This window comes from Scyliorhinus canicula, chromosome 23 (genome assembly GCF_902713615.1).
Source record: "Scyliorhinus canicula chromosome 23, sScyCan1.1, whole genome shotgun sequence".
In the NCBI taxonomy this organism is placed as follows: Eukaryota; Metazoa; Chordata; class Chondrichthyes; order Carcharhiniformes; family Scyliorhinidae; genus Scyliorhinus; species Scyliorhinus canicula.
The window spans coordinates 8,902,251-8,929,148 of NC_052168.1; the positions used below are offsets into that span (position 1 = coordinate 8,902,251).

A 26,898-nucleotide genomic window follows, 5' to 3' on the forward strand; every position below is an offset into this window, starting at 1 on the left:
GGAAACCGGAGCACCCGGAGGAAACCCACGCTGACATGGGGAGAAGATGCAGACTCCACGCAGACAGTCACTCGAGGCAGGAATCAAACCCGGGTCCTTGGAGCTGTGAGGCAGTAGGGTTAACCACTGTGTCACTGTGCCGCACTTCCTCCGCCTTCTAAATAAATAGAAAACGCAAATACGTTGGGTGGGATTCTCCCGTACCCGGTGGGGCGGAGGGTCCCGGCGGGACGGAGTGGCGTGATCTACTCCGGTGGCCCGCCCCAAAGGTGCGGAATCCTCCGGCCGGCACCGGAGTGGTTTGCGCCCCACCGGCTGGCATGGAAGGCCTTTGGCACAGCGCCAGCCGAGGCCGAATGGACTCTGCTGGCCGGCGCGGGTCCGCGCATGCGCAGGGGGGGGGGAGTTCACCTACACGTCGACCATCGCAGAGGCTGACACGGCTGGCGCATAGGAAAAGATGCCCCCACGGCACAGGCCCACCTGCGGATCAGTGGGCCCCAATCGTGGGCCAGGCCACTGGGGGTACCCCCCGCGGCCAGATCACCCCGCGCACCCCCCCCCCCCCCCCAAGGCCCCCGGAGCCGCCCATGCTGCCAGGTATCGCCGGTAAGGGACCTAGTCTAATTGACGGCGGCGGGACTGGCAAAGAACCAGCGGGATTCCGGCCCATCATGGGTCGGAGAATCGCTGGGGGGGGGGGGGGGGGCACTGCGAGCGGCCGCCGACCGGCACTGCGCAATTCCCGCCCCCACCGAATCTCCGGTGCCGGAGAATTCGGCGGCAGGCGGGGGCGGGATTCACTCCCTCCCCCCCCCCCCCCCCCCCCGGCGATTCTCCGACCCTGCAGGGAGGGTCGGAGAATTCCGCCCGTTTTCTTTTTCTTCATGGTTGGGATATGAGCAATGTTGGTAAGGCCAACCCCCAATTGCTTTAAGAAGGTGATGGTCGACCATTGCAAATGCGATGATGGTGCGTCTTTGCTGCGTCGTTCTCACAGGGCACGGCTATAACTGAGTGGTTTGCTCGGCTCTTTCAGGGGAGAGCTAAGAATCAGCCACATTGGCATGGGGCAGAAGTCACATGTAAGCCAGGCTGAGCAAGGATGGCAGACTTCCATTTCCTGAAGGCCACTGGCAACGGAGATGAGATTTTCCAATGATCACTATTGACAAGACCAGCAATTTTCTTCTACAGATTTATTAATGAACTAAATTCAAATTCAGCCAGCTGCTGCCGTGGTGACTCTCCAGCATTAGCGTAGGCCTCTGGTTTAACAGTAACATAACTACAGCACTGCCAGCCATCCGTGGCCAGTTTAGCTCAGTTGGCTGGATGGCTGGTTTGTCATGTAGAGCCACCAGCGCCGGTTCGATTCCTGTACTAACCTGAGGTTATTCATTTTTTAACAAATGTTAGAGTACCCAATTCATTTTTTTCCCCCAATTAAGGGGCAATTTAGCGTGGCCAATCCACCTTCGGTTGTGGGGGTGAGACCCACCCACAATAACAAGGGGAGAATGTGCAAACTCCACACGGACAGTGACCCGGGTCTGGGATCAAACCTGGGACCTCGGCGCCATGAGGCAGCAGTGCTAACCACTGCGCCACCCTGCCGCCCCTGCTTTTGGTTATTCTCAACATTGCCCCCCCCCCCCGTCTGAGGTGTGGTGATCCGCAGGTTAAATCACCATCAGTCGGCTCTCCCCTCAAAGGGGAAAGCAGCCTACGGTCATCTGGGACTGTGGCGACGTTACTTACTTACCTTCTGCCTATTCCACAGTCATTGGGATACACAAACGTAGAGGGAAGTGGTTGTATTGATCCGGCTCTTGCATGTATCGCAGAAACATCCCAAATGCATTTTGCACAAAATCCTTTGAGGTGCCGAGACGCCTGTGTTACAGAGAACAAAGGCAACCATCTTGCGCACAGCAAGATTCCAAAAGCAGCAATGAGATGAATGTCTAGATCCACTGATTCTGGCAGTGGTGGTGGTGGTTAAGGGGAGGAATGTTAGCCAAGACTCTGAGAGAGTGCCATGCTCTTAAAATAACGTCAGGAGGCTTTACCATCCACTTGTACCTACAGAAGGGACTGGTTTCACGCAGGACAGGCAAGGGGCTTTGGCACATGGTAACAGTGTGCCATTTGTTGGCATGCAACTCGATGATAGTGCAACATGTGCAGTGAGCTCCCTAACCTAGTCGTGCCGTCATTTAGAGGGACAATGTCAGTTGTCCACTCAACAATTATAGAACAGTACAGCACAGAACAGGCCCTTCGGCCCTCGATGTTGTGCCGAGCAATGATCACCCTACTCAAGCCAACGTATCCACCCTATACCAGTAACCCCCCCCCCCCCCATTAACCTTATTTTTTAGGACACTAAGGGCAATTTAGCACGGCCAATCCACCTAACCACCTAATTAGCCAGGTTGCATCTGAAGAAGTCAGTGTGAAGGACTAAAGGTGCAGAGGAACATAGGCGAGGACTGGGGGCATTTTTAATTGAACTCCCCAATTGAGCAATTATCCAGTTGGAAGAGAATTGTGGGGTGGAGGGATGCAACAGAGTCCACAGACTCAGCTTACGTGCCCTGAAGGAGGAATGCAAAAAAAGCCTATTGGCTTTGTCAGGTCTTGCTGCTGTTCTCCCTTCTCCTATGCACAAAACCTTTAAGCTTCTACCTTGGTGCCTCCATAATATTAATGTTGTATTAAATTGAATTATTCAGCATCTGGATAAACAGGCGGAGGATATTGATTGATTAAAAATCGTGAGCACATATCAAGAGGGAGCACGCGGTGTCCGCCAGTCCAAGTCAGGACCTCACGGCCGGGGGCTAGGCTGCATCGTCACCCCCCCGGTAATGACATTTTGGTTCAGTTAGCTAAGTTTGTTGGGCAGCACGGTAGCATAGTGGTTAGCACAATTGCTTGACAGCTACAGGGCCCCAGGTTCGATTCCCAGCTAGGGTCACTGTCTGTGCAGAGTCTGCACGTTCTCCCCGTGGTTGCGTGGGTTTCCTCCGGGTGCTCCGGTTTCCTACCACAGATGTGCAGGTTAGGTGGATTGGCCGTGATAAATTGCCCATAATGTCCAAAAAAATTGCACTTAGTGTTGGGTGGGGTTACTGGGTTGTGGGGGCCTGGGTTGGGTGCTCTTTTCAAGAGCTGGTGCAGACTTGATGGGCCGAATGGCCTCCTGTACTGTAAATTCAATAAGTTTCCATTTGACGTTTTGTCTTCGTTGCAGAGGCCCAGCTGGCTGAACCCCACCCCTCCCCTCACATTTTTGTTAAATTTATTGATCTTTTTGGTTTGTTAACAGAATATTAAGAGGGGCTGACTATGGGAAGGGGCTGTTCCTCAAGGTTTGCTTATACCTCAGCCCCCCACACTCCTGATCTTTGGTCACTTGGTGTGGAGGTGGGTTGCGGGCAGATCAAGAGGACCTCCTCGTGGATTATGCTCCTGGGTCTGGCCAAAGTGGCCAGTAAGAGGTCCAGGCAGCAGTTCGCGGAGGGAGTTCTTGGGCCAGTCTGTCTGCCTCTATTCCACAGCCACATTCATCCCCAGTTGTTCCTGGAAAGGGAGCACGCGATGTCCACCAGTCCGCTTCAGGTCTTCCACGTCCCGTGGGGATTAAGTGTATCATCAGTGCTGGAAATGACATTTTAATGTAATTATATAGATTTCCTTTAAAGTTATGTCCCTTGTCACAGTGCTCCTTTTAGGGACTGTCACCTTTGCCAGTTTATTTTATTAGTTTATTGATTTCAGAAGAGTATAAAGACGGACTATGGTATCATAGAGTTGTGATAATCGCTTCTGCCATATGCGCAAAAGTTCTGTCCTTCAATTCATAGTTGATTGATTGATTTGTTGTCACATGTACCAAAATACAGATTTTCCTGCGGCCAAGGAAACGTTCACAGTACATAACGAGTGTTATGGGCCAGGGTTTAGAGAACCCCAAAGTGTATCATGGATTTCACCTGACCCACGACTTTTAATAGATTGTGGTATGGGGAGCACACGGCCCACTCTACAGGTGTGGTACAGCAGAAATGGAAAAGTATTTTTTAAAACAAATCAATGTTTATTCTATGAACTCAAGTTAACCTTTTTAAAACATAGAGTGAACATCTTAGCAACCATTAATTCAAATACAACCCCCAAAGAATACAACACTAAGTAATCCTTAAAGCTTTCCTTTTAACATCCATAAGACTTAAAACACCTTTTACCAGAAGCACATCAGGTTAAAGTCACTACTTTTATTAGTTTTAAATCACCAGGATCGAGTTACAGTCTTTAGATTACAGAGAGAGATTCATACACCTTCTGGCTGTGACTGCAGCTATCCAGCTCTGAAGAATGAAACTAAAACACACCCCGCAGCAAACAGCCTAAAACGAAAGTAAAAAGCTGACAGACAGCCCAGCTCCACCCACTCTCTGACATCACTGCAGTAATAAACACCCATTTCTTAAAGGTACTCTCACTACAGATACTTATATACACACCTATTTATAAATACCTATTTCTTAAAGATACTCTCACATGACATTAGTAGATAAAAAGAACAATCAACAAAGTACATCGACAAACAATGATTGGTTCCAATGCGGAACAAGGGCCAAACAAAGCAAATACATGAGCAAGAGCAGCATAGGGCATTGTGAATAGTGTCTTACAGGGAACAGATTAGTCCAAGGGGGAGTCGTTGAAGAGTCTAGTAGCTGTGGGGAAGAAGCTGTTCCTATGTCTGGATGTGCGGGTCTTCAGACTTCTGTGCCTTCTGCCTGATGGAAGGGTCTGGAAGAAGGCAATGCCTGGGTGGGAGGGGTCTCTGATAGTGCTGTCTGCCTACCTGAGGCAGTGGGAGGTGTAGACAGAATCAATGGGAGGGTGACAAGCTTGTGTGATGTGTTGGGCTGAGTTCACCACACTCTGCAGTTTGTTGCGATCTTGGGCCGAGCAGTTGCCGTACCAGGCTGTGATGCAGCTGGATAGGATGCTCTCTGTGGTACATCTGTAGACGTTTGTGAGAGTCGATGCAGACATGCCGAATTTTTTTAGCTTCCGTAGGAAGTAAAGACGTTGTTGGGCTTTCTTGACGTGTGTGGACCAGGACAGACTGTTGGTGATGGTAACCCCCAGGAACGTAAAACTATCGACTTCTACGCTTCGGAGCCATTGATGTAGATGGGAATGTGTGTCATGCTGCGCTTCCTGAAGTCGATGATCAGTTCCCTGATCTTGCCGACATTTAGAGAGAGGTTGTTTTCATGCAACCAAGTGATTTATCTCCCTTCTATAGTCTGATTCGTCGTTGTTTGAGATACGACCCACCACAAGTATCATCCGCAAACTTATAGATCGAATTGGAGTTGAACCTTGCCACACAGCCGTGTGTGTATAGGGAGTACAGTAGAGGACTGAGCTCACATCCCTGCGGGGCCCCGGTGTTGAGGACTATTGTGGAGGAGGCGCTGTTGCCGATCCTGACAGATTGCGGTCTGGTGGTGAGGAAGTCAGGGATCCAGCAGCAGAGGGAGGCGTCAAGTGCAAGATTGCAGAGTTTGGTTGTCAGGATAATGGTGTTGAAGGCGGAGCTGTAGTCTATGAACAGCAGTCTAACGTAGGTGTCCTTGTTGTTGAGGTGTTCGAGTGTATGTAGGTCCAGGGAGATAGCATCTGCTGTCAACCAGTTGCGGCGATAGGTGAACTGCAATGGATCGAGACCGTCTGGGAGGCTGGCGTTGATCCGTTCGTGACTAGTGGCTCGAGGCATTTCATGATAACAGACGTCAGGGCCACCGTTCGGTAGTCATTGAGGCACGCTACCTTGTTCTTCTTGGTTGGAAAATGTAGTGTCTTGATTCTAACACAACCTTGACCCCGCTTGCAATTTTCAGTGCCCCTTTAAGGGACTGTAATTAGTTTACCAGTTAATTAGTTTATTAGATTTACTCTGAAGAGAATAAAAGGGGGAGCGCTGGGACACTGGGCTGGTTGGTAGGAAGGAGGCAGCGATGCATACTGGGCATACTGGGCAGCACGGTAGTATTGTGGATAGCACAATCGCTTCACTGCTCCAGGGTCCCTGGTTCGATTCCGGCTTGGGTCAATGTCTGTGCGGCGTCTGCACATCCTCCCCGTGTGTGCGTGGGTTTCCTCCGGGTGCTCCGGTTTCCTCCCACAGTCCAAAGATGTGCAGGTTAGGTGGCTTGGCCATGATAAATTCCCCTTAGTGTCCAAAATTTCCCTTAGTGTTGGGTGGTGTTACTGAGTTATGTGGATAGGGTGGAGGTGTTGACCTTGGGGTCGGGGGTAGGGTGCTCTTTCCAGGAGCCGGTGCAGACTCGATGGGCCGAATGGTCTCCTTCTGCACCATAAATTCTATGATAAATTCTATGATCCTGCTGCATCCTGGAAATAAACCAACCATTGAGAAAAGAATTGACGTATAGTTGGATGCTTCACAATCCATTCACCACATAAATGGCAGAACCAAGATCGAGTACAAGAACAAGTTGAAGGTGTATAGCACTTTTTAAAATTTCCTCAAGATGCTTTTCAGGAGCGATATCAAACAAAATGTGACCTGGCATAAAACCTCACAAGGAGATAGTGGGACAGGTGGGCCAACAGCGCGATCAAAGAGATAGGTTTTCAGGAAAGGACTCGAGGGGGAAAGAGACGTGCAGGGAGGAAGGCTACAGGAGCAAGGCAGATAGGCTGATGTTTTTTCATTCATTTACAGTCGTGGGCATCGCTGGCTGGGCCGGCATTTATTGCCCATCCCTAGTTGCCCTTCGGAAGGTGGTGGGTGTCCTTTTTGAATCACTGCAGTCCCTGAGGTGTAGGTACAGCCACTCTGCTGTTAGGGAGGGAGTTCCAGCGACAGTGAAGGAACGGCTGATACATTTCCAAGTCAGGATGGTGAGTGACTTGGAGGGGAACCCCCCAGGTGGTGGGGTTCCCAGGTATCTGCTGCTCTTGTCCTTCTAGATGGTGGCGGTCCAGGGTTTGGAAGGCGCTGCCTAAGGAGCCTTGGCGAGTTCCTGCAGTGCATCTTGTAGATGGCACACACGGCTACCACTGTGCATCGGTGGTGGAGGGAGTGAATGTTTGTGGAAGGGGGTAGCAAGCTCAGAGAGTTGTGGAGTTGGAGGAGGTTTGAGAGAATTGGAGGAACCCAGGAATCATTTAAAAAGAGTAAACGACTCACCACATAGTGAAACAAACCTCAGAGCCCAACACTGTTTGATGGAATATAAAAAATAGCAATGTCTCCTTGTCCCTCGAGATGGACGCAATTCTTTTACTTTTAAACGGACAGGGTTAGAGTGATTCAGACTATAGTTTTCAAAGTGTCATTGTGATACTTTGCACCTCTTAGTGAGTTCGCTGTTTTGTTATAACCAGCTCCAAAGTATTTGGCAGACTGCTTCCCAGACGTCATCATCCTGGATGAGCAGAAATTTCCCCCAACCAAAAATTGGGAAGACTGAAGGTGTTTCCTTCAGGCTCCGTTACAAATTCCGCACCTGACGACTCCCTCAGTCTCCCTGGTCGCTGGCTGAGTCTGAACCAGACCATTCACAACCACGGCAACCTATCGTCATCATCGTCACCAACACGTCTACTTCCATCTCCGTCACCACGGTCTGACATATTCCTCCACGTACCCACCCTCCAAAAAGAGCAGACTACCCAGGTCCACTGCCCCGCCCACCCTGCCCTATCCCCATAATCTAACCTGCACAGCCCTGGACACGAAGGGGCAATTTTAGCATGGCCAATCCACCTAATCTGCACATCTTTGGACCGTGAGAGGAAACCGGAGCACCCGGAGGAAACCCGCGCAGATACGGGGAGAACGTGCAAACTCCACACAGATAGTGACCCGAGGTTGGAACTGAACCAGCATCCCTTAGCCGAGAGGCAGCAGTGTTAACCACTGTCCTGTCTCACCAACTCTGTCACTTTTCCTTTCAGGCGTCTTTAAAACCTGTCCTTTTGACCAAACCTTGGACACCCCTCCTGATGACTCAACATCATGTTTCGCCTAATTACAACTCCAGTGACGCTCCTTGGGATATGTCACCATATTAAAGGCGCTATATAAATGCTCATCGTTCTTTTATTCCCTCTCACTGAGAGACAGTGATAATAATCTTTAGTTCTCCACGTGTCTGCTTGGTTTTCCTCCGGCTGCTCCAGTTTCCCCCCTCTGTGTAGCCGAACAAGTACCGGAATGTGGCGACAAGGGGATTTTAACAGTAACTTCATTGCAGTTTTCATGTAAGCCTACCTGTGACAATAAAGATTATTATAGGTGCAGCACGGTGGCGCAGTGGGTTAGCCCTGCTGCCTCACGGCGCCGAGGTCCCAGGTTCGATCCCGGCTCTGGGTCACTGTCCGTTTGCACATTCTCCCCGTGTTTGCGTGGGTTTCGCCCACACAACCCAAAGATGTGCAGGGTAGGTGGATTGGCCACGCTAAATTGCCCCTTAATTGGAAAATTTAATTGGGTACGCTAAATTTATATTTAAAAAAAAGATTATTATAAAAAGAGGATTCCATTCAGCCCATCGAGAACCCTCTGCTAATGTTCATCCACAGTCTGACTCTATTTGCACATCCTGGTTTCGGACCCCTGGAAACATTTCATTTTAAATAAAGGTTTACTCACCTCAATCTTCAAAGCGACAATGGTCTCCCCGGCCTCCGGGACACTTGGGGAAGAACGTTCCAGAGCTCCTAGATCATAGAATTTACAGTGCAGAAGGAGGCCATTCGGCCCATCGAGTCTGCACCGGCTCTTGGAAAGAGCACCCTACCCAAGTTCAACACCTCCACCCTATCCCCATAACCCAGTAACCCCACCCAACACTAAGGGCAATTTTGGACACTAAGGGCTATTTATCATGGCCAATCCACCTAACCTGCACATCTTTGGACTGTGGGAGGAAACCGGAGCACCCGGAGGAAACCCACGCACACACGGGGAGGATGTTCAGCCTCCGCACAGACAGTGACCCAAGCCGGAATCGAACCTGGGACCCTGGAGCTGTGAAGCCATTGTGCTCTCCACAATGCTACCGTGCTGCCCTAAATCCTCCACCGCTTCTGCGAGACAGGTGTTTCCTGATTGGCCTGCCCCTGATTTTTACTCAGCCTCCAGGTCACGATGCCCCCCCTTAACCAGGAAAAGCGGTTCCTTTATCTCCGAGCGAGTTAATGTTTTACGCACTCTCTGCTCAAATCACCCCTCATTCCTTTGCACACAAGAGAATACTGTATACTCACCTCAATGGCCTCAGTTTGTTGTGTTAATGAAGATAATAACCAATTCAAAATAAACAGGGTGACATCTCCACGGAGCGGGATGTCAGACACAGATGGAAAGCCTATTTTCAGGCCCCTAATAAATAGCAATTATTGACAAACTAATTGGATAAAATGGCAGGGATTTATTCCCTGTGGGAATATTTTCGAATGCAGTCATTATTAATGGAGTGCGGTTTGCTCGGTAGACAGGCCCTGGGACTGTCGATCACACGCTACCTATTAAGACGTTTCCCCAATCCCATTATGGCAGGTTATGAGAATTGAATCCGATAAATCTGGCAGCCGGCTCGCACCAGGAAAAAGGAAAGGAATTTCCTCGGCGGCTGCGACATGGTGGGTGGAATTGCCTTGAGTCGCAAGGCTCCGAGTTTCGGCCTCGCTCCGGGGACGTGAGTACACAAATCGAGGCTGGCCCTCCGGCGCAGAGCAGTGCGGCGCCCACATTGTCTGCCGTGTTTCCTGCTTTACACCGGTGACTGCTCTATTAAACAAGGTTTTGGCCACACAGTGCTTTGAGACACCTGGTGGTTGTGAAAAGACCTCGATACAAAAGGGCGGCACGGCGGGGCAGTGGTTAGCACTGCTGCCTCACGGCACCGAGGTCACGGGTTCGATCCCGGCCCTGGGTCACTGTCCGTGTGGAGTTTGCACATTCTGCCCGTGTCGGCGTGGGTTTCGCCCCCACAACCCAAAGATGTGCAGGGTAGGTGGATTGGCCACACTAAATTGCCCTTAATTGGAAAAAATGAATTGGGTACTCTAAATTTATATTTTTTTAAAAATCTCGATAGTCAGTCTTTATTTGAAAAGTTCCTCCGAAGGGCATCAAGGAGGAGACCCCAATGCCCCCTTCCCCTGGTCCTGCTCGTACGTCGATCCAAACCCTCACTTGCCTCCCTGATGCCCTCTCGCTTGGTCCAATCGAAGCCCACACGGTTGCGGAAATATGACCAGCGCTCCCTCAGTGCCGCACTGGAATGTCAGTATTGATTCTTGTGCCCAGCCCCTGGAATGGGACTCGAGCCCGGGGGCCTTGTGGTCGAGAGGCTAACGTGCGGCCAACTGAGCCACAGCCGGCGTTCCCGCGAGTGACTTCCGATCTCATCCTTTTTCCACTGGGGCACCTCTTGTTGTTCCCCTTGGCTGCTGTACCATATGCTGCAATCCCACCATTGAAACTTGGCCAGGTGAGAGTGGGCCAGAGATTCACCCGTCGCCAACCCCTGTTCCTGCCTCTGCACTGAGAACACAAAACCCCTGAATATTCCCTCATGTTACAGGCACAGTTTGCTACATATTACCACAGTCACGTGGAATAATGTGGATTTACATCGGCAGTTTAATATAATAAAACATCACAATGATGTTTCACACATAACATTTGATACTGAGATAGGATTATAATTCCTACAGTGCAGAAGGCCATTTGGCCCATCGAGTCTGCACCGACCCTCTGAAAGAGCATCCTACCTAAGCCCTATCCTATCCCGTAACCTCGTACCCCCATATAACGTGCACATTTCTGGACACCAAGGGACAATTTTAGCACGGCCAATCCACCCAACCTGCACACCTTTGGACTGTGGGAGGAAAACGGAGCACCCGGAGGAAACCCACGCAGACACGGGAAGGACGTGCAAACTCCACACAGACAGTCCCCCAAGGCCGGAATTGAACCCGGGTCCATAGCGCTGTAAGGCCGCAGTGCTAAGCACGGTGCCACCATGTCGCCCACAATATAGATGGGATGAATGGCCTGTTTCTGTGTCCTAATTTCCCTGGTCCATGACATTGATCTTCCAGTACCAAGAAGGTAATCGTAAAACAGGGGGCCTTATACCTGGTCAAAGGGGTTGGCTCTAAGAAGCATTGTTAAAGGGGAGCGAGAGTGGGGGGAGGTTGAGGGAGGGAATTCAGGAGATTAGGGTCTTGACAACAGCAGCCACAACCACTGCCCCCCTCCCCCCCTCTCCAAAAAATAAGAGTGACGCAGCGATAGAGTGTTGTCGGCTGATGGAGGTAAATGAGGGGGAAGGCGAGGCCGTGGAAGGATTTGAACCTGTGGATCCAAGGTTTCAAATTGCCAAACCTGGAGCCAACGAGCACAGGGGCGATGAGCGAATGAGACTTGGACTGAATCAGGGTGGGCAGTTAGAGTCTTGGGTGAGCTGAAATCTCCAACGGAAAGAACGATCATTTGGGAAATAATTTGAAGGAGCGTTATGTGGCTCAGTTGGTGGCGCAGTTCCCTCTCAACCACAAGGCTCTGATATTCAAGCCCCACCCTCGGGGTTGAGTGTAAAAATCAAGGCTGACATTCCAGTGCAGTACTGAGGGAGTGTTGCACTGTCAGAGGCCAGCTTGGAGAACATCATAATGGTCTGTGTGGGGAAATAGAAAATCATCATCTGTGGATGCTAAGTGTGTGGAGGACACTGAAAGTCTGCAAAGGGATGTAGATAGTTTAAGTGAGTGGGCAAGGCTCTGACAGATGGAGCACAATGGAGATCATCCATTTTGGTAGGAATAACAGCAAAATGGACTATTATTTAAATGGTAAGAAATTGCAGCATGCTGCTGTGCAGAGGGACCTGGGTGTCCTTGTGCATGAATCGCAAAGAGTTGGTTTGCAGGTGCAGTAGCTAATGAAGAAGGCAAATGGAATATTGTCCTTCATTGCTAGAGGGATGGAATTTAAAAACAGGGAGGTCATTTATTTATTTATTTATTTATGGACGATTTTGGCCACGATTCTCCACACCCCATGCCGGGTGGGAGAATCGCGGGAGGGCCGGGTGAATCACGCCACGCCGCCCTGGCACCCCCACCCGTGATTCCCCCACCCCCCAAAAAAATGGCGTGTCGCATTTTTCAACAGGCCGCTCGGAGAATCGCCGCTCGCCGTTTCTCACGGAGACTGGCGATTCTCCGGCCCAGATGGGCCGAGCGGCCTGCCGAAGCCGACCGTTTCTCGCCGGCGCCAACCACACCTGGTCGCTGCCGGCGTGAACAGCGCGCGACCGGTGAGTGTGGGGCCCGTGGGGGGCGGAGGGAGGATCGAGCACCACGGGCGTGCTCAGCAGATATCTGGCCCGCGATCGGTGCCCACTGATCGTCGGGCCAGCGTCTCTAAACGACGCACTCTTTTCCCTCTGCCGCCCCCCAAGATCAAGCCACCATGTCTTGCGGGGCAGCGGAGGGGAACACGGCCAACCTGCGCATGCGCGGCTGACGTCACTTCGGCGCCGCCGGCCGCGTCATTCCCGGCGCGCTGCTTTGATGCAAGCGTCAAGGCCTAGCGCTCGGGATTCACGCGCCACCGCTCCTAGCCCCCCGGGGGGGGGGGAGAATAGGGGGCGAGGAGCGGCCTCCGATGCCAGAGTGAAACACTCCGGCGTCGGCACTCAGTCGAGAATCGCGCCCTTTGTTTTGTTATTAATTCAGTGTACCCAATTATTTTTTTTTTCCAATTAAATGACAATTTTGTGTGGCCATTCCACCTAATCTGCAAATTTTTGGGTTGTGGGGGTGAAGCCCACGCAGACACGGGGAGAATGTGCAAACTCCACACGGACAGTGACCCGGGGCTGGGATCGAACCCGGATCCACAGCTCAGTAGGCAGCAGCGCTAACCACTGCGCCACCGTGCCACCTATGAGGTTATGTTGCAGCTGTATAGGGTGCTGGTGAGGCCACACCTGGTGTACTGTGTACAGTTCTGGTCTCCTTACTTGAAAAAGGATGTACTGGCGCTGGAGGGTGTGCAGAGGAGATTCACTAGGTTGATTTTGGAGTTGAGAGGATTGGCTTATGAGGAGAGACTGAGTAGACTGGGACTATACTCATTGGAATTTAGAAGAATGAGGGAGGGATCTTACAGAAACACATAAAATATGAAGGAAATAGATAAGATAGAAGTAGGGAGATTGTTTCCACTGGCAGGTGAAACTTGAACTAGGGGGCATAGCCTCAAATTATTGGGGAGCAGATTTAGGACTGAGTTGAGGAGGAACATCTTCACCCAAAGGGTCTTGAATCTGTGAAATTCCCTGCCCAGTGAAGCAGTTGAGGCGACCTCATTGATTGTTTCTCAGACAAAACTAGATAGATTTTTGAACAGCAAAGGAACTAAGGGTTATGGTGAATGGGCGAGTCCACAAAAAGATCAGCTGTGATCTTATTGAATGGCGGAGCAGGCTTGAGGGGCCAGATGGCCTACTCCTGCTCTTAGTTCTTATGTCCACTTGGGCTATTCTGAGAACGGGGTTGCAATATCCTGGGGGAACTGTAACCCTGCGTCCAACTACTGTCAAACCAGATAGAGTCACAGAGGTTTACAGCATGGAAACAGGCCCTTCGGCCCAGCTGGTCCATGCCGCCCAGTTTCTATCACTAAGCTAGACCCAGTTGCCCGCATTTGGCCCATATCCCTCTATGCCCGCCCTGCCCATGGAACTACCTAAGGAAAAAATCGTACCCGCCTCTACCACTGCCTCTGGCAGCCCGTTCCAGATGCCCACCACCCTCTGTGAAGAAATTTCCCCTCTGGTCTCTTTTGTATCTCCCCCCACTCTCACCTTCAACCTTTGCCCTCTAGATCTAGACTCTACCTTTGGGAAAAGATGTTGACTATCTACCTTATCTGTACTCCTCATTATTTTATAGACCTCTATAAGATCGCCCCTAAGCCTCCTACACTCCAGGGAAAAAAGTCCCAGCCTCTCCTTATAACTCATACCATCAAGTCCTGGTAGCATCCTCGTAAATCTCTTCTGCCTTACGGGAGACTTTGTACCTAAGGGCATTGTTGAGGGAGTTAAGTCCCTGACTGGTTCTGTCACCGATAAGAATTGGGTGCGAATACCAGATACAAGAGGGCAATAGTGTCCTCTGTTCCTTGATCCTAAAATTCTCGACCTCGATGAGCGTCAGGTTTACCCCAAAAAAAAATGTTTGTATTTTCTACTGAAGTGTAGCTCGGCACAGTTGTATGCAAATTTCACAGGTGCACATTTGCATATGAGAGAGAGAGAACGATTTATACTGCATGGGCTTTATCATGGTTCTCAGAGATTCCCCAAGCACTACGCATGCAATGAATCACTTTGAAGTTTAGTCAGTGTTATGTAGGAGGACATATAAACTGAGCAGAATGCAAATCATGGAGAAATGAAATTGTGTGATTTACAGCAGAGCGGTCTTTGTGAAGGGGTGTTTGATCAATGTCATTTTTTTTTTAAGATTGAAGATCTAGAATAGCTCTCATTTCGTCTGCCACATGGTGATATTGACAACTGCCTCAGCAACGGCATGCGTCACCTTGCAGTATTGCATATTGTCGGAGAGCTGAATGCCTTGGTCACAAACTACTCCCTCAAAGGAGGATAGATCCTTCCTTTTGTTAAAAAAGAAACAACCTCTCTGTTACAAGGAGGCGGACAATCCCCCCCCCCCCCCCCCCCCCCCCCCCCCCACCACCCACCCTCCGCCTCCCCGCCATCCCAGCCCCCGGGAGCAACATTGGCATGGAGCCGCCCCGCGCCAGTAATAATAATCTTTATTGGTGTCACAAGTAGGCTTACATTCACACCGCAATGAAGTTACTGTGAGAATCCCCCTAGTCGCCACATTCCAGCGCCTGTTCAGGTACACTGAAGGAGAATTCGGAATGTCCAATTGACCTAACATCACGGCTTTCGGGACTTGTGGGAGGAAACCGGAGCGCCCGGAGGAAACCCACGCCGACACGGGGAGAATGTGCAGACAGTGACTGCCGGGAATCGAATCCAGGACTCTGGTGCTGTGAAGCAACAGTGTTAACCACTGTGTCACCACCACAGTATGTTGAGGAGCTAACAAGTGACCGGCCATCGTGGACTGGGTGCTGTGCAGTGAGAAAGGATTAGTTGGCAATCTAGTTGAGAGAGAGCCCTTGGAGATGGGTGACCACAATATGATAGAACGGTGGGGTGCGGTATATCCATAACGTGGCCCCAAGAGGTTTCTGTGTGTCAACTTTTAAACCCTTTCCGACGCATGGCAGGCGGGCGTGATTGCTGATCAGCCACATGGTGGAAAGAACGTTGGGAGTCGTTTGGGAGTCCCGGCCATCACTATCCGCACAGCTCCGGACTGCGATGTGCACGATGCCACAGCAACGGGGACCACTGGAGTCAACTGGAATACGCTGAAGGGTAATTGTTCTGAGGTCCCACGGCCTCAGTGCAGCTAGCACATATCTGACAATCATCAGTCTTCCCCCAAAATATCCAGAAGTAAATTGTTCTGCATGAGAGGCGAAGTGAAGGTTAGCTTCCGTATTTCGCTCCGAACGCCCCTGTTTAAATCAGAAATGACCGGATTTGTCTAACACAGCGGAACGTCAGGATGTCCCGAAATGCTTCACAGCCACTCCGATAATTCTGGAGCGCGGTCACTGTTGTAATGCAGGAAACGCAGCAGCCAATCTGCGCACAGCGCGATCCCACACACAGCACTGACGTGATGATACGTTATTGTGTCACCGGCAGCGTTGGCCGGTATGGACATTGGTAGAGGTAGCCGGGAATATTGCCCTCCCCCTCCCCCTCCCTCCCCCTCCCTCCCTCCCTCTCCCTACCCCCTCCCTCCCTCTCCCTACCCCCCTCCCTCCCTCTCCCTACCCCCCTCCCTCCCTCTCCCTACCCCCCTCCCTCCCTCTCCCTACCCCCCTCCCTCCCTCTCCCTACCCCCCTCCCTCCCTCTCCCTACCCCCCTCCCTCCCTCTCCCTACCCCCCTCCCTCCCTCTCCCTACCCCCCTCCCTCCCTCTCTCTACCCCCCTCCCTCCCTACTACCCCCTCCCTACCCACTACCCCCTCCCTACCCACTACCCCCCTCCCTACTACCCCCCTGCCCTCCCCTACCCCTCCACCCTCCTACCCCCTCCCCTCACTACCCCACCCCTCCTCCCTACACCTCCCCTCACTACCCCACCCCCTCCTCCCTACACCTCCCCTCACTACCCTACCCCCTCCTCCCTACCCCTCTCACCCCCCTCCCTACCCCCCACCCCTCTCCCCTCCCTACTACCCCCCTCCCTACCCACCCCCTCACCCCCTCTGCTCCACCCCCACAGCTGCTCTTCCTCGACTCATGAGGGCACCGCAGGCCCGCAGATTTTACTGACAGTGCAGCACAATTTAGCGCGGCCAAACCACCTAACCTGCGCATCTTTTGGACTGCGGGAGGAATACCGGAGCGCCCGGAGGAAACCCACGCAGACACGGGGAGAGTTTGCAAACTCCACACAGCCAGTCACCCGAGGCCGGAATCGAACCCGTGGCCCCTGGCACAGTGAGGCAGCGGTGCTAACCACTGTGCCGCCGTGCCGTCCAGTTACAGTCGCAGCTGAGCCCTATGTACGTCTGCACTCCCGCTCGGCCTGAAGGACTCCGAACCCGCCCAACATCAAAGCAACTTACAGCAAGCCCAAAGATTGAATAGGTGTTTTCGATTTACTGGTTGTATCACTTATGTTCATTAGATCACCCTTTGACTTCAAAATGTGGGAAAATAAATATCTTAATGGACTCAGGCGTAGTATATAAACTGCCAAAGAGATTTATTAAGCTGAAGATGGATGTCCACAGTAGCAGCGGATGAGTGTACAGTTTACAGCAGTAAGAGCTTAACTACATCTCCTAAAGTTGGTAGAAAATAGCAAAGCGCTACGTCTGCTGCATTAAATTGAAAGACAAGGTGGTGTTACTATTAGGTGGTAGTTAGTTTTGTTAACGGTTCAAAGAGTCTCCCAGACCTGATGATTCCACATGGACCACAAGATTATAGACTGCAGCCGGACCACTAGGTCAGTGGGTCACACTCCTGCCTCTGAGTCAGAAGGTTGGGGGGGGTTCAAACCCTGCTCTAGGAATTCAACTCAAAACTCATGACTGAAGCTCCGGGGCCCTGCTCGGCGGGAGGTGCCATCTTTCAGTTGAGGTGCGTTCCCTTCCCCACTCGGGGAATGTGAGATGCCCCATGCTCACTATCTCCAAGAAGAGAAGAGGAGGGTTAGCGCGGTAGCACAGTGGTTGGCACAGTTGCTTCAAAGCTCCAGGGGTCCCAGGTTCGATTCCCGGCTTGGGTCGCTGTCTGTGCGGAGTCTGCACGTTCTCCCCCGTGTCTGCGTGGGTTTCCTCCGGGTGCTCCGTATTCCTCCCACAAGTCCAAAGATGTGCGGGTTAGGTGGATTGGCCATGATAAATTACTCCTTAGTGTCCAAAAGAGATTAGGTGGGTTACGGGGATAAGGTGGAGGTGTGGGCATAGGTAGGGTGCTGTGTCCAAGGGCCGGTGCAGACTCGATGGGCCGAGTGGCCTCCTTCTGCACTGTAAATTATATGAATTCCACCCCCCGCCCAATATTCACCCCTCAATCGACGTCGCACGACAAAAAAACATATACGACCTGGGCATTTTCAGATTGGTGTTTTTGGGATCCTGCTGTGTGAAATTGGCTGTTTCCACGGCTACATTCACAGCCAGGTGGGCCCCACAGGGACTGTGGTGCTTTATCGACCTCTTGGCTGCGATGTAGTGTTATTGCCGCTGGACTAGTAATCCAGAGAGCCAGGGTGATGCTCTGGGAACCCGGGTTCGAATCCCACAATGCCCCAGATGGTGAAACTTGAATTCAGTAAAAATCTGGAATGAAACCATTGCCGATCGTAATAAAAACCCATCTGGTTTTGCTTCAGTGATTTCTTCAGCCAGAGGGTGGTGAATCTGTGGAAGTCTTTGCCGCAGAAGGCTGTGGAGGCCAAATCGCTGAGTGTCTTTAAGACAGAGATAGATAGGTTCTGGATTAATAAGGGGATCAGGGGTTATCGGGAGAAGGCAGGAGAATGGGGATGAGAAAAATAGCAGCCATGACTGAATGGGCCGAGTGGCCTAATTCTGCTTCTATGGTTCACTAATGTCCTTCAGGGAAGGAAATCTGCCGTCCTTACCTGGTCTGGCCTACATGTGATTCCAGACTAACAGCGGTGTGGGTGACTCTTAATTGCCCTCAGGGATGGCCAATCAATGCTGCCCCACTCAGCGACGTGGGAAGAGGCCACTCTGCCCCTCGAGCCTGCTCCGCCACTCAATAGGATTGTGTCTGATCTGATTGTAACCTCAACCCCACCTCCCTGCTCACCTCCCAATATCCTTCCACTGCCGTGTTAATCCAGAATCTATCCAGCTTTGCCTTCAAAATATTCTGACAAGACCAGGTTAACGTCCAGCAGGTTTGTTTTGAATCACTAGCTTTCGGAGTGCTGCTCCTTCCTCAGCTAGTGATTCGAAAGAAACCTGTTGGACTTTAACCTGGCGCTGTAAGACTTCTTACTGTGCCCACCCCAGTCCAACGCCGACATCTCCACATCTTCAAAAATAATCAAAGATTCTACTTCAACCTCTTTTGGAGCAAGAGAGTTCCAGAGACGCACTACCCTCCGAGAAAAGATCATTTCTCCTCACCTCCGTCTTAAATGGGCAACTCCTTATTTTTAAACAGTGACCCCCCCCCCCCCCGGTTAGATTCTCCGACAAGACGAAACACCCTCTCCGCATTCACCCTGTCAACACCCCTCAGGATCTTATCGGTTTTGATCAAGTCGCCTCTTAGTCTTCTGAACTCCAGCTGATACAAACCCAACCTGTTCCTCGAAAGACAGCCCGAGCAGTCCGAATAATAATAATAATCCTTATTAGTGTCACAAGTAGGCTTACATTAACACTGCAGTGAAGTTACTGTGAAAAGCCCCTAGTCGCCACACTCCGGCGCCTGTTCGGGTACATTGAGGGAGAATTCAGAATGTCCAAATTACCCCAACAGCACGTCTTTCGGGACCTGTGGGAGGAAACCGGAGCGCCCGGAGGAAACCCACACAGACACGGGGGAGGACGTGCAGACTCCGCATCGACAAGTGACCCAGCCGGGAATCGAACCTGGGACCCTGGCGCTGTGAAGCCACTGTGCTACCGTGCTGCCCTGCTTCCTGGCATTAGTCTAGGGATTTGTCCCGGCTGGCTCGGAGTCTAGACTTAAAGTTAATTGAAGACAATGAAGGTAACCTGCAATTTCATCTTAAGCCGATTATCCACACATCCATCATGTTTTAAACCTCATCCCCCACCATTAAATGTTGCTCCTTCAATGGCCTGCGGTTTCCCCACAGTGCCTGTGAGCTCGCCCAGGCCCTTGCTACTTAATGTTCCTTCAAGTCAAGCAGTTGCTTTGCAATTACACATTCGCAGCTCGGGATTTTGAACTCAAGCCGTTCCAAACCATCCGTGAGTAAAACATGTGACACTTCGAGCCAATTCTCCCAGAATGAACACTCGCCTCCCGTTCAAGCACACCTCTTTCTTTTGTGTAGACACCTCAAGAGTGTTGGCTCGCTTGCGAATCCTGTGATGCGCTGAAGTATTTTTAATCCTTCACTGATTGATGCGGGACGTTCAGACATTATTGCTCTCCTTGTGTTTTTAATTTCTGATGTGAACTGCAGGGCCCCGAGAGTTTCCCTTCCCTGCCCAGTAATCGTTTGCCTGTTTGTTTCCCCCCCCCCCCCCTTTTCACATATCAATCTAGCCAGGGGCTGGGTGGCCACGTGGTGTTTACCCAGAATGCCTTTGTAGGATGACCGTCCAAATAGGCAAGGCAATCAGTGTCAGAGGGCGCCAGCCAGCGGCCTCGTCGTGCCCAGCTCGGCGTTAGTACGAGGCCGTTGAATCTCACGAGATTTGCGAAGCTGGAAACGCCGCGTGGGATTTAACGGAACCCCGCGCGACGCATTGCATCCGGATTTCACCCTCACTGGGCGTGATCCAGATCTGCATATTTAAATGAGACATTTAAATATGCATTCGTGGGATTGTCCCGGTGCCCGTGGCCTAACGGCCTGGGCGACCGCGCCAGGGCGCAGTGTAGTATCGGTTTTCACGAACGTGGAACGGTCCGAATTGCATTTGTGGGGGGGGGGTCTCCCTGGCCATTGGAGACCCCCGGGGGGGGGGGTCTCCCAGGCCATTGGAGACCCCCGGGGGGGGGGGGGGGGGTCTCCCAGGCCATTGGAGACCCCCGGGGAGGGGGGGGGGGTCTCCCAGGCCATTGGAGACCCCCGGGGGGGGGGGGGGGGGGGTCTCCCAGGCCATTGGAGACCCCCGGGTGGTCCCCGGGGGGGCAGGACAGGGTGGCACCCTGGCACTCCCTCTGGTACATGGGCACTTTGGCACTGCCACCCTGACACCAGAAATGTCTCAAGTGCAGCCGGAGCACACTGGGCTAAATCGCTGGCTTTTAAAGCAGACCAAGGCAGGCCAGCAGCGCGGGTTCGATTCCCGTACCAGCCTCCCCGAACAGGCGCCGGAATGTGGCGACTAGGGGCTTTTCACAGTAACTTCATAGCACAGAAAGAGGCCGATTGTGTCTCTGACGGTCGTCCAGCATCTAATTGTTCTAATCCCATTTTCCAGCAATTGGTCCGTAGCCGTTGGCCGTTTCAAATGCTCATCTAACTGCTTCTTAAATACCATCCTTTCAGGCAGCCAGTTTCAGATTCCAACCACACTCTGGGTGAAAAAGCTATTACTTCAATCGCCTCTTAATCTCTTTCCCCTTACCTTAAACCTATACACCCCTCTACTAAGGCTGAAGGGCCTGTACTGTTCTATGTCCTATGTTCTACCCACCCTATCAATGTCCCTCATAATCGATCAGGTCCGTCTCCCCCCCCCCCCACCCCGCCTCAGCCTTCTCCACTCCAGGGAGAACAACCCCAGCTATCCAGTCACCGTTCATCGCTAAAAAGCTCCAGCCCAGTTCACATCGGGGCGAATCTCCTCTCCAACCCAATTCACTGGTGCACAATAGTCATCGCAGAACATGAGGCAATCAGCAAGCAGGAGAAAGAAAGAGAGAGTGATTGATTCTCAACCCTGTGGAATATTGTCGCCTTCATACCTTAGCTCCCTTCCCTTGGAGAACCATACAAAGTTGCTGAAGGGTTCCTGGGCTGATGAACAGTCTGGCGAGGTGGCGCAATTTTCGTTTTCCCACCTGTGCTCTCTCTCCCCTCCAGGGGCAGCAGGAAATAGAGGGAAGATAAACGGTCGGGAAGGCTGGAACACGGTTGCTCCATCCATTGCTAATGGCAGGGCCTAATTCCTTGCACCGCAACGCACCAGAACCTGGGATAAAGAGTAGGAACTCTGGGCCAGGATTTTAAATTAGTGCAAGATTTGGATGGGCGACGGGTGGGTAGGGGCACTTTCAGCCTCCACGATGGTTCACCACCATGACCTTGACTCCGAGCCATATCAATCAGAGAGGTGTAATGTTCTTGTCGGATGGCCTGATTTACTACAAGAACACTTGTAACTAAAGCTATAAACAATTGATAACGTTAACTGTGGGTAAAGTATATACAAATCAACAGATGAATAACAGTATGATCATGCACAAGCAACCTCTCTGTTCAACGTCCTCCAGCCAGTCTCAGGTCAGCTGACTTTAACATTCACTCATACACTAGTGAGACCCTAGTGGTCAGTCGGCGAATTACCGCACAACCCAGGGGGTGGAAGGAACGAAATATGCGGGAAAAATGATTTTGGATCACCCTCCGCAATATGCAGATGTGAGACTTTGTTCGGCTCAAGCGCAGAGGCCGGGTTAGAGGTTAGATTCGGGCTTTTGGCAGACAAGTGGTCTGTGGGAAGGTGGTGGCGGGAGCGATTAAGTATTACGTTGGAGCTCCATTAGAACGGGGAGGTGCCGGCAGCCACATTCTGGGAGGCAGTGGTCCGGGGGGAAACTATCCCGTTCAAGGCCCATTAAAATAGGAATGGGAGGGCGGGGAAGTGGCGATTGTTGGAGTGGGCAGGAGGTCGTCTGGCCCCCACAAAGCAGTTGCTGGCGGAAAGAAAGAGGCTGCAGGGGCAGTTTGACCGGTTGACGATGGGAAAGGCGGTGGGCAGGGGGGCTGCAGTATGGGTACGGGGAGGAGGCGATCTCTTATGTTGGCCCACCAGCTACGTGGCAACGTTGAGGGAAATCCCGCAGGTAAAGGCAGAGTAGGGGGGGGGGGAGGGGCAATGTTGTCGGATCCGGGGGGGGAGGGCGGAGAAGGCTGGTCGGGTCAGTTCCTGGATCAGCTGGACTTCCCAGAGCTGGAGGCAGGGAAGAAACAGGCGCTGGAGGAACCATTAGGGCTAAAGGAGGTGATGGAGTGGATTAGCATGATGCAGCCGGGTAAGGCACCAGGGCCAGACGGCTTCCCGATGGAATTTCATAAGCAGTCCGCGACGGAGTCGGCCCCCCCACCTTCTGGGTAAATTTAATGCAGCAGCGGAGAAGGGGGGGCCTGCCGACTACTCTGGAGCAGGTGCCGGTTTTACTGAGTGCAGGTCCTATAGGCCCATCTCGCTGCTCAACATGGATAGTTGCCAAAGGTATTAACGAGAGGTTGGGGTGGTGTGTACCGGAGGTGATCTCGGAGGACCAAACGGGGTTTGCGAAGGGGAGGCAGCTTTCTAGTAATATTAGGACGTTGCTAAACGTAATTATTACCCCTGTCGGGTGGGGGGGGGGGGGGGGGTTGAATGCCGGAGGTGATTGTGTCAATGGGTTTGGAGAAGGCCTTTGACCAGGTTGGGAGGAGGTATTTGTTCGAAATCCTGGGGAGGATGGGGTGTGGGCTGAGGTTTGTGACGTGGGTTTGGCTGTTGTATGCGACTCCCCCCCCCCCCCCCCCCCCACCCCTGCCATGGCAAGTGTGCGGACGAATGAGATAAACCCGGGTATTTTGTGCTGCACAAGGGAACGTGGATTGAGCCCTTGGCAATGGCACTTTGGGCATCGGTATGGCAAGGGCTTCCCGGTAAACACTTCGGGGGAGGGGATGGGGCAAACCTGCTGCCCAAGGTGCCAAGGGAGAGGTTCCGGTATTTGGGGTTTCAGGTGACGCCTAAATGGGCCACGTTGCACGGGGAGAACCTGACGGGGTTGCTGGAGGAGGTTAAGGGGTAAACAGTGGGATACTCTACATTTGACATTGGCAGGGGGGGTACAGGTGGTTAAGGTGATTATCCCGGTACTGCCGGGATTCCTGTTTGTTTCTCAGTCCCTTCCGATTTTCCTCCCCGAGGCTTTTTAATCGGAAGGTAGATGCGTCAATCTCGGAATTTGTATGGGCAGGAAGGGGGACTGACGCTCCCGAATTCGCTGCAATACTATTGGGTAAGGAATGTGGAAAAGGTGGGACTTTGGGAATTACGGGCAGGATTCTCCCCTCCCGGGACTAAGTGCCCGCGCCGTCGTGAACGCGACGCGTTTCACGACGGCGCAAACAGGGCCCGGGCACGACCTATTCTGGCCCCCGCAAGGTGGCCAGCACGGCGCTGGAGTGGTTCACGCCACTCCAGCCTCTGGCGTCGCGCCAACCCGCGCATGCGCAGTTGGGGCAGCTCATTCCTGCACATGCGCGGGGAACTTCGTACGCGCGCCGGCCCCTCACCAACATGGCGCCGGTGTTCTGGGGACGGCCGCGGAAGGAGGTGGGCCTGGGGGCCCCGATCGCGGACCTGACCCCATCGGAGCCCCCCCCCCCCCCCCCGGTGAAGGAGCCCCCCAGCGTTCCCGCACAGTTCCCACCGGCGGCGACCAGGGGTGGACAGTGGCGGCGGGAACCTGTCGAGTCGGAGCGGCCGCTCGGCCCCTTCAGGCCGGAGAATCGGCGCTTGCCGTCTGCGCCGATTCTCCGAGTGGCCCGGCGCGATTCCCGCGGCGCCTCGGAGATTCTCCCACCTGGCGTGGGGGGGCGTGTGGATAGGTTGTACAGGAGATGGAGGGAGGAAGGGTTAGTATGGGTCAGGGACATGTTTGTGGAGCGCAAGTTACCTGTGCAAGAGGAACTGTGGGAGAAGCTCGAGCTACCAAAGCTGGAGTGAGTTTGCGCGGATGGAGCAGCCCTCATTCCCTCAGATACCAGAATATCCACGGGTGGAGAAAATGTTACTCCCGGATGAAGGGGCGATGATAGGAATGGGGACATATATGGGCTGGTTGGGAGAGAAGAGCATGACCTGAGTGAAGAGGATCAAGCAGAAGTGGGAGGAGGAGTTGTGGAGGGAGATAGTTTGGGGACTTTGATGCTGAGCAATAGACCGAGTGAACTCAACCTCCTCCCGCGCAACCTCCTACCGCAGCACGGTAGCACAAGTGGCTAGCACTGTGGCTTCACAGTGCCGGGGTCCCAGGTTCGATTCCCCGCTGGGTCACTGTCTGTGCGGAGTCTGCACGTTCTCCCCGTGTCTGCGTGGGTTTCCTCCGGGTGCTCCGGTTTCCTCCCACAGTCCAAAGACGTGCAGGTTAGGTGGATTGGCCATGATAAATTGCCCTTTGTGACCAAAAAAGGTGAGGAGGGGTTATTGGGTTACGGGGATAGGGTGGAAGTGAGGGCTTAAGTGGGTCGGTGCAGACTCGATGGGCTGAATGGCCTCCTTCTGCACTGTATGTTCTATGTTCTTATATAATTTAAAGTGGTGCACACGGCTCACAATGTCCCGGGAATGAATGAGTGGGTTTTCCCCAGAGATAGCGGATGGGTGCGAGTGGTGTGGGAGGATGCCAGCAAACAATGCTCATATGTTCTGGGGAATGTGAGTTGGAGACTGTGTTTAGGAACCTATCGAGGATTGTAGGGTTGAGATGAACCCGGACCCTATGGCCGCGACCTTTGGGCTGGCGGAGGTGCCGAAGCTGCTGGAGTGGAAGAGGGGCCGATGTGGTGGCCTTCGCCTCTCTGATCGCCCGGCGACGTATACTTCTGAATTGGAGTCGACCACGCCGCCGGGGGCCGAGGCATGGTTGGGAAATTTGCGCTGGGGGGGGGGGGCAGAGGAGGGTTTCAATAGGAGGCCGTTTATGACTATATTTGAGGAACTGTTTGTCGTGGGGTGGGGGGTGGAAACAGTAAATGTACAAAGCGTTCTGCTGGACGTTCAAGTTGTGTTTAGATGTTGAACATGTTTGGAATAAAATACCTTCAAAATAGAAAATTCTATTATCTACATTATCTGGTTTGGTTCCCATGGCAACACTGTTGTCTCGGAGTCAGAAGATCTGCGCTCAAGGCTCACTGCAGAGTTTTGATAACTAAATGCAGGCTGCGACGTTCCCAGTGCAGCGCTGTCGATGGTGCTATCCTTTGATGAGAAGCTAACAGAGGCCTAGCTGCTTTCAGGTGGATCTAAACGATCGAATGGTACTATTTACGACAGATATGAGGAAGAATGTCTTCTCTTAGAGGGCAGTGGATCTGTGGAATTTTTTACCGCGGAGAACTGTAGAGGCTGGGGCATTAAATATGCTCAAGGCTGACATAGACCTATTTTTAATCCGTAAGAAAATCAAGGGTTTTGGGATAAGGGGGGAAAGCGGAGTTGAGGATTCAATCATGGGCGGGATTCTCCGACCCCCCACCCCCGGCCCGGTCGGAGAATCGCTGGGGGTCGGCGTGAATCCCGCCCCCGCCGTCCCCCAAATTCTCCGGCCCCCCAGAAATCGGCGGGGTGTGAATCGCGTCACCCGCCTCGGAGAATGGCGGGGACCGGCGCGACTCAATGGGCCCCGGGGCTGCCCGAATTCTCTGGCCCGCGATGGGCCGAAGTCCCGCCCGATTTTTTGCCAGTCCCGCCGGCGGGACCTGGCGGCGTGGGCGGGCTCCGGGGTCCCGGGGGGGGGGGTGGGGTGCGGGGCGATTTGGCACCGGGACGTGCCCCAACGGCAGCCTGCCCCGCGGTCAGGGCCCACCGGTCCGCGGCGGGTCTGTGCCGCGGCGGCACTCTTTTCCTACGCGTCGGCCGTGTCAGCCTCCGCGATGGCCGTGCGTAGGTAAACCCCACCCCGCGCATGCGCGGGGATGACATCATCAGTGGCTGGCGGCCCCGCGCATGCGCGGACCCGTGCCGGAGGGCGGAGTCCCTTCGGCCCCGGCTGGCGTGGTGCCAAAGGCCTTCCACGCCGGCCGGCGGGGCGCAAACCACTCCGGCGCCAGCCTAGCCCCTGAAGGTGCGGTGGATTCTGCACCTTTGGGGCGGGCCGACGCCGGAGTGGTTCACACCACTCCGTGCCACCGGGACCCCCCGCCCCACCAGGTACGGGAGAATCCCAGCTGTGATCTCATTCAATGGCACAGCACGGTAGCACAGTGGTTAGCACAGTTTCTTCACAGCTCCAGGGTCCCAGGTTCGATTCCCGGCTTGGGTCACTGTCTGTGCGCAGTCTGCACATTCTCCCCGTGTCTGCGTGCGTTTCCTCCGGGTGCTCCGGTTTCCTCCCACAGTCCAAAGATGTGCGGGTTAGGTGGATTGGCCGGGCTAAATTGCCCTTAGTGTCCAAAAAAGTTTAAGTGGGGGTTCCTGGGTTACGGGGATAGGGCTAGATATGTAGGGTAATCTTTGTAAGGGCCGGTGCAGACTCAATGGGCCGAATGGCC

General features: G+C 53.0%; 1 protein-coding gene across 4 annotated transcripts in view; it reads left to right on the top strand.

Annotated features, from left to right (window-relative positions):
• The window catches only part of lrrc4ba (leucine rich repeat containing 4Ba), a 225,889-nt gene that overhangs the window by 136,101 nt on the left and 62,890 nt on the right, over positions 1-26,898 (top strand). Inside the window, exon 2 of one of the 4 annotated variants that reach the window (XM_038783486.1) lies at positions 9,620-9,758. The exons of the other annotated variants lie outside the window; for them this stretch is intronic. The gene's annotated coding sequence lies outside the window, so the exon portion shown is untranslated. The remainder of the gene's footprint in view (positions 1-9,619; positions 9,759-26,898) is intronic. 4 annotated transcript variants of the gene reach the window in all.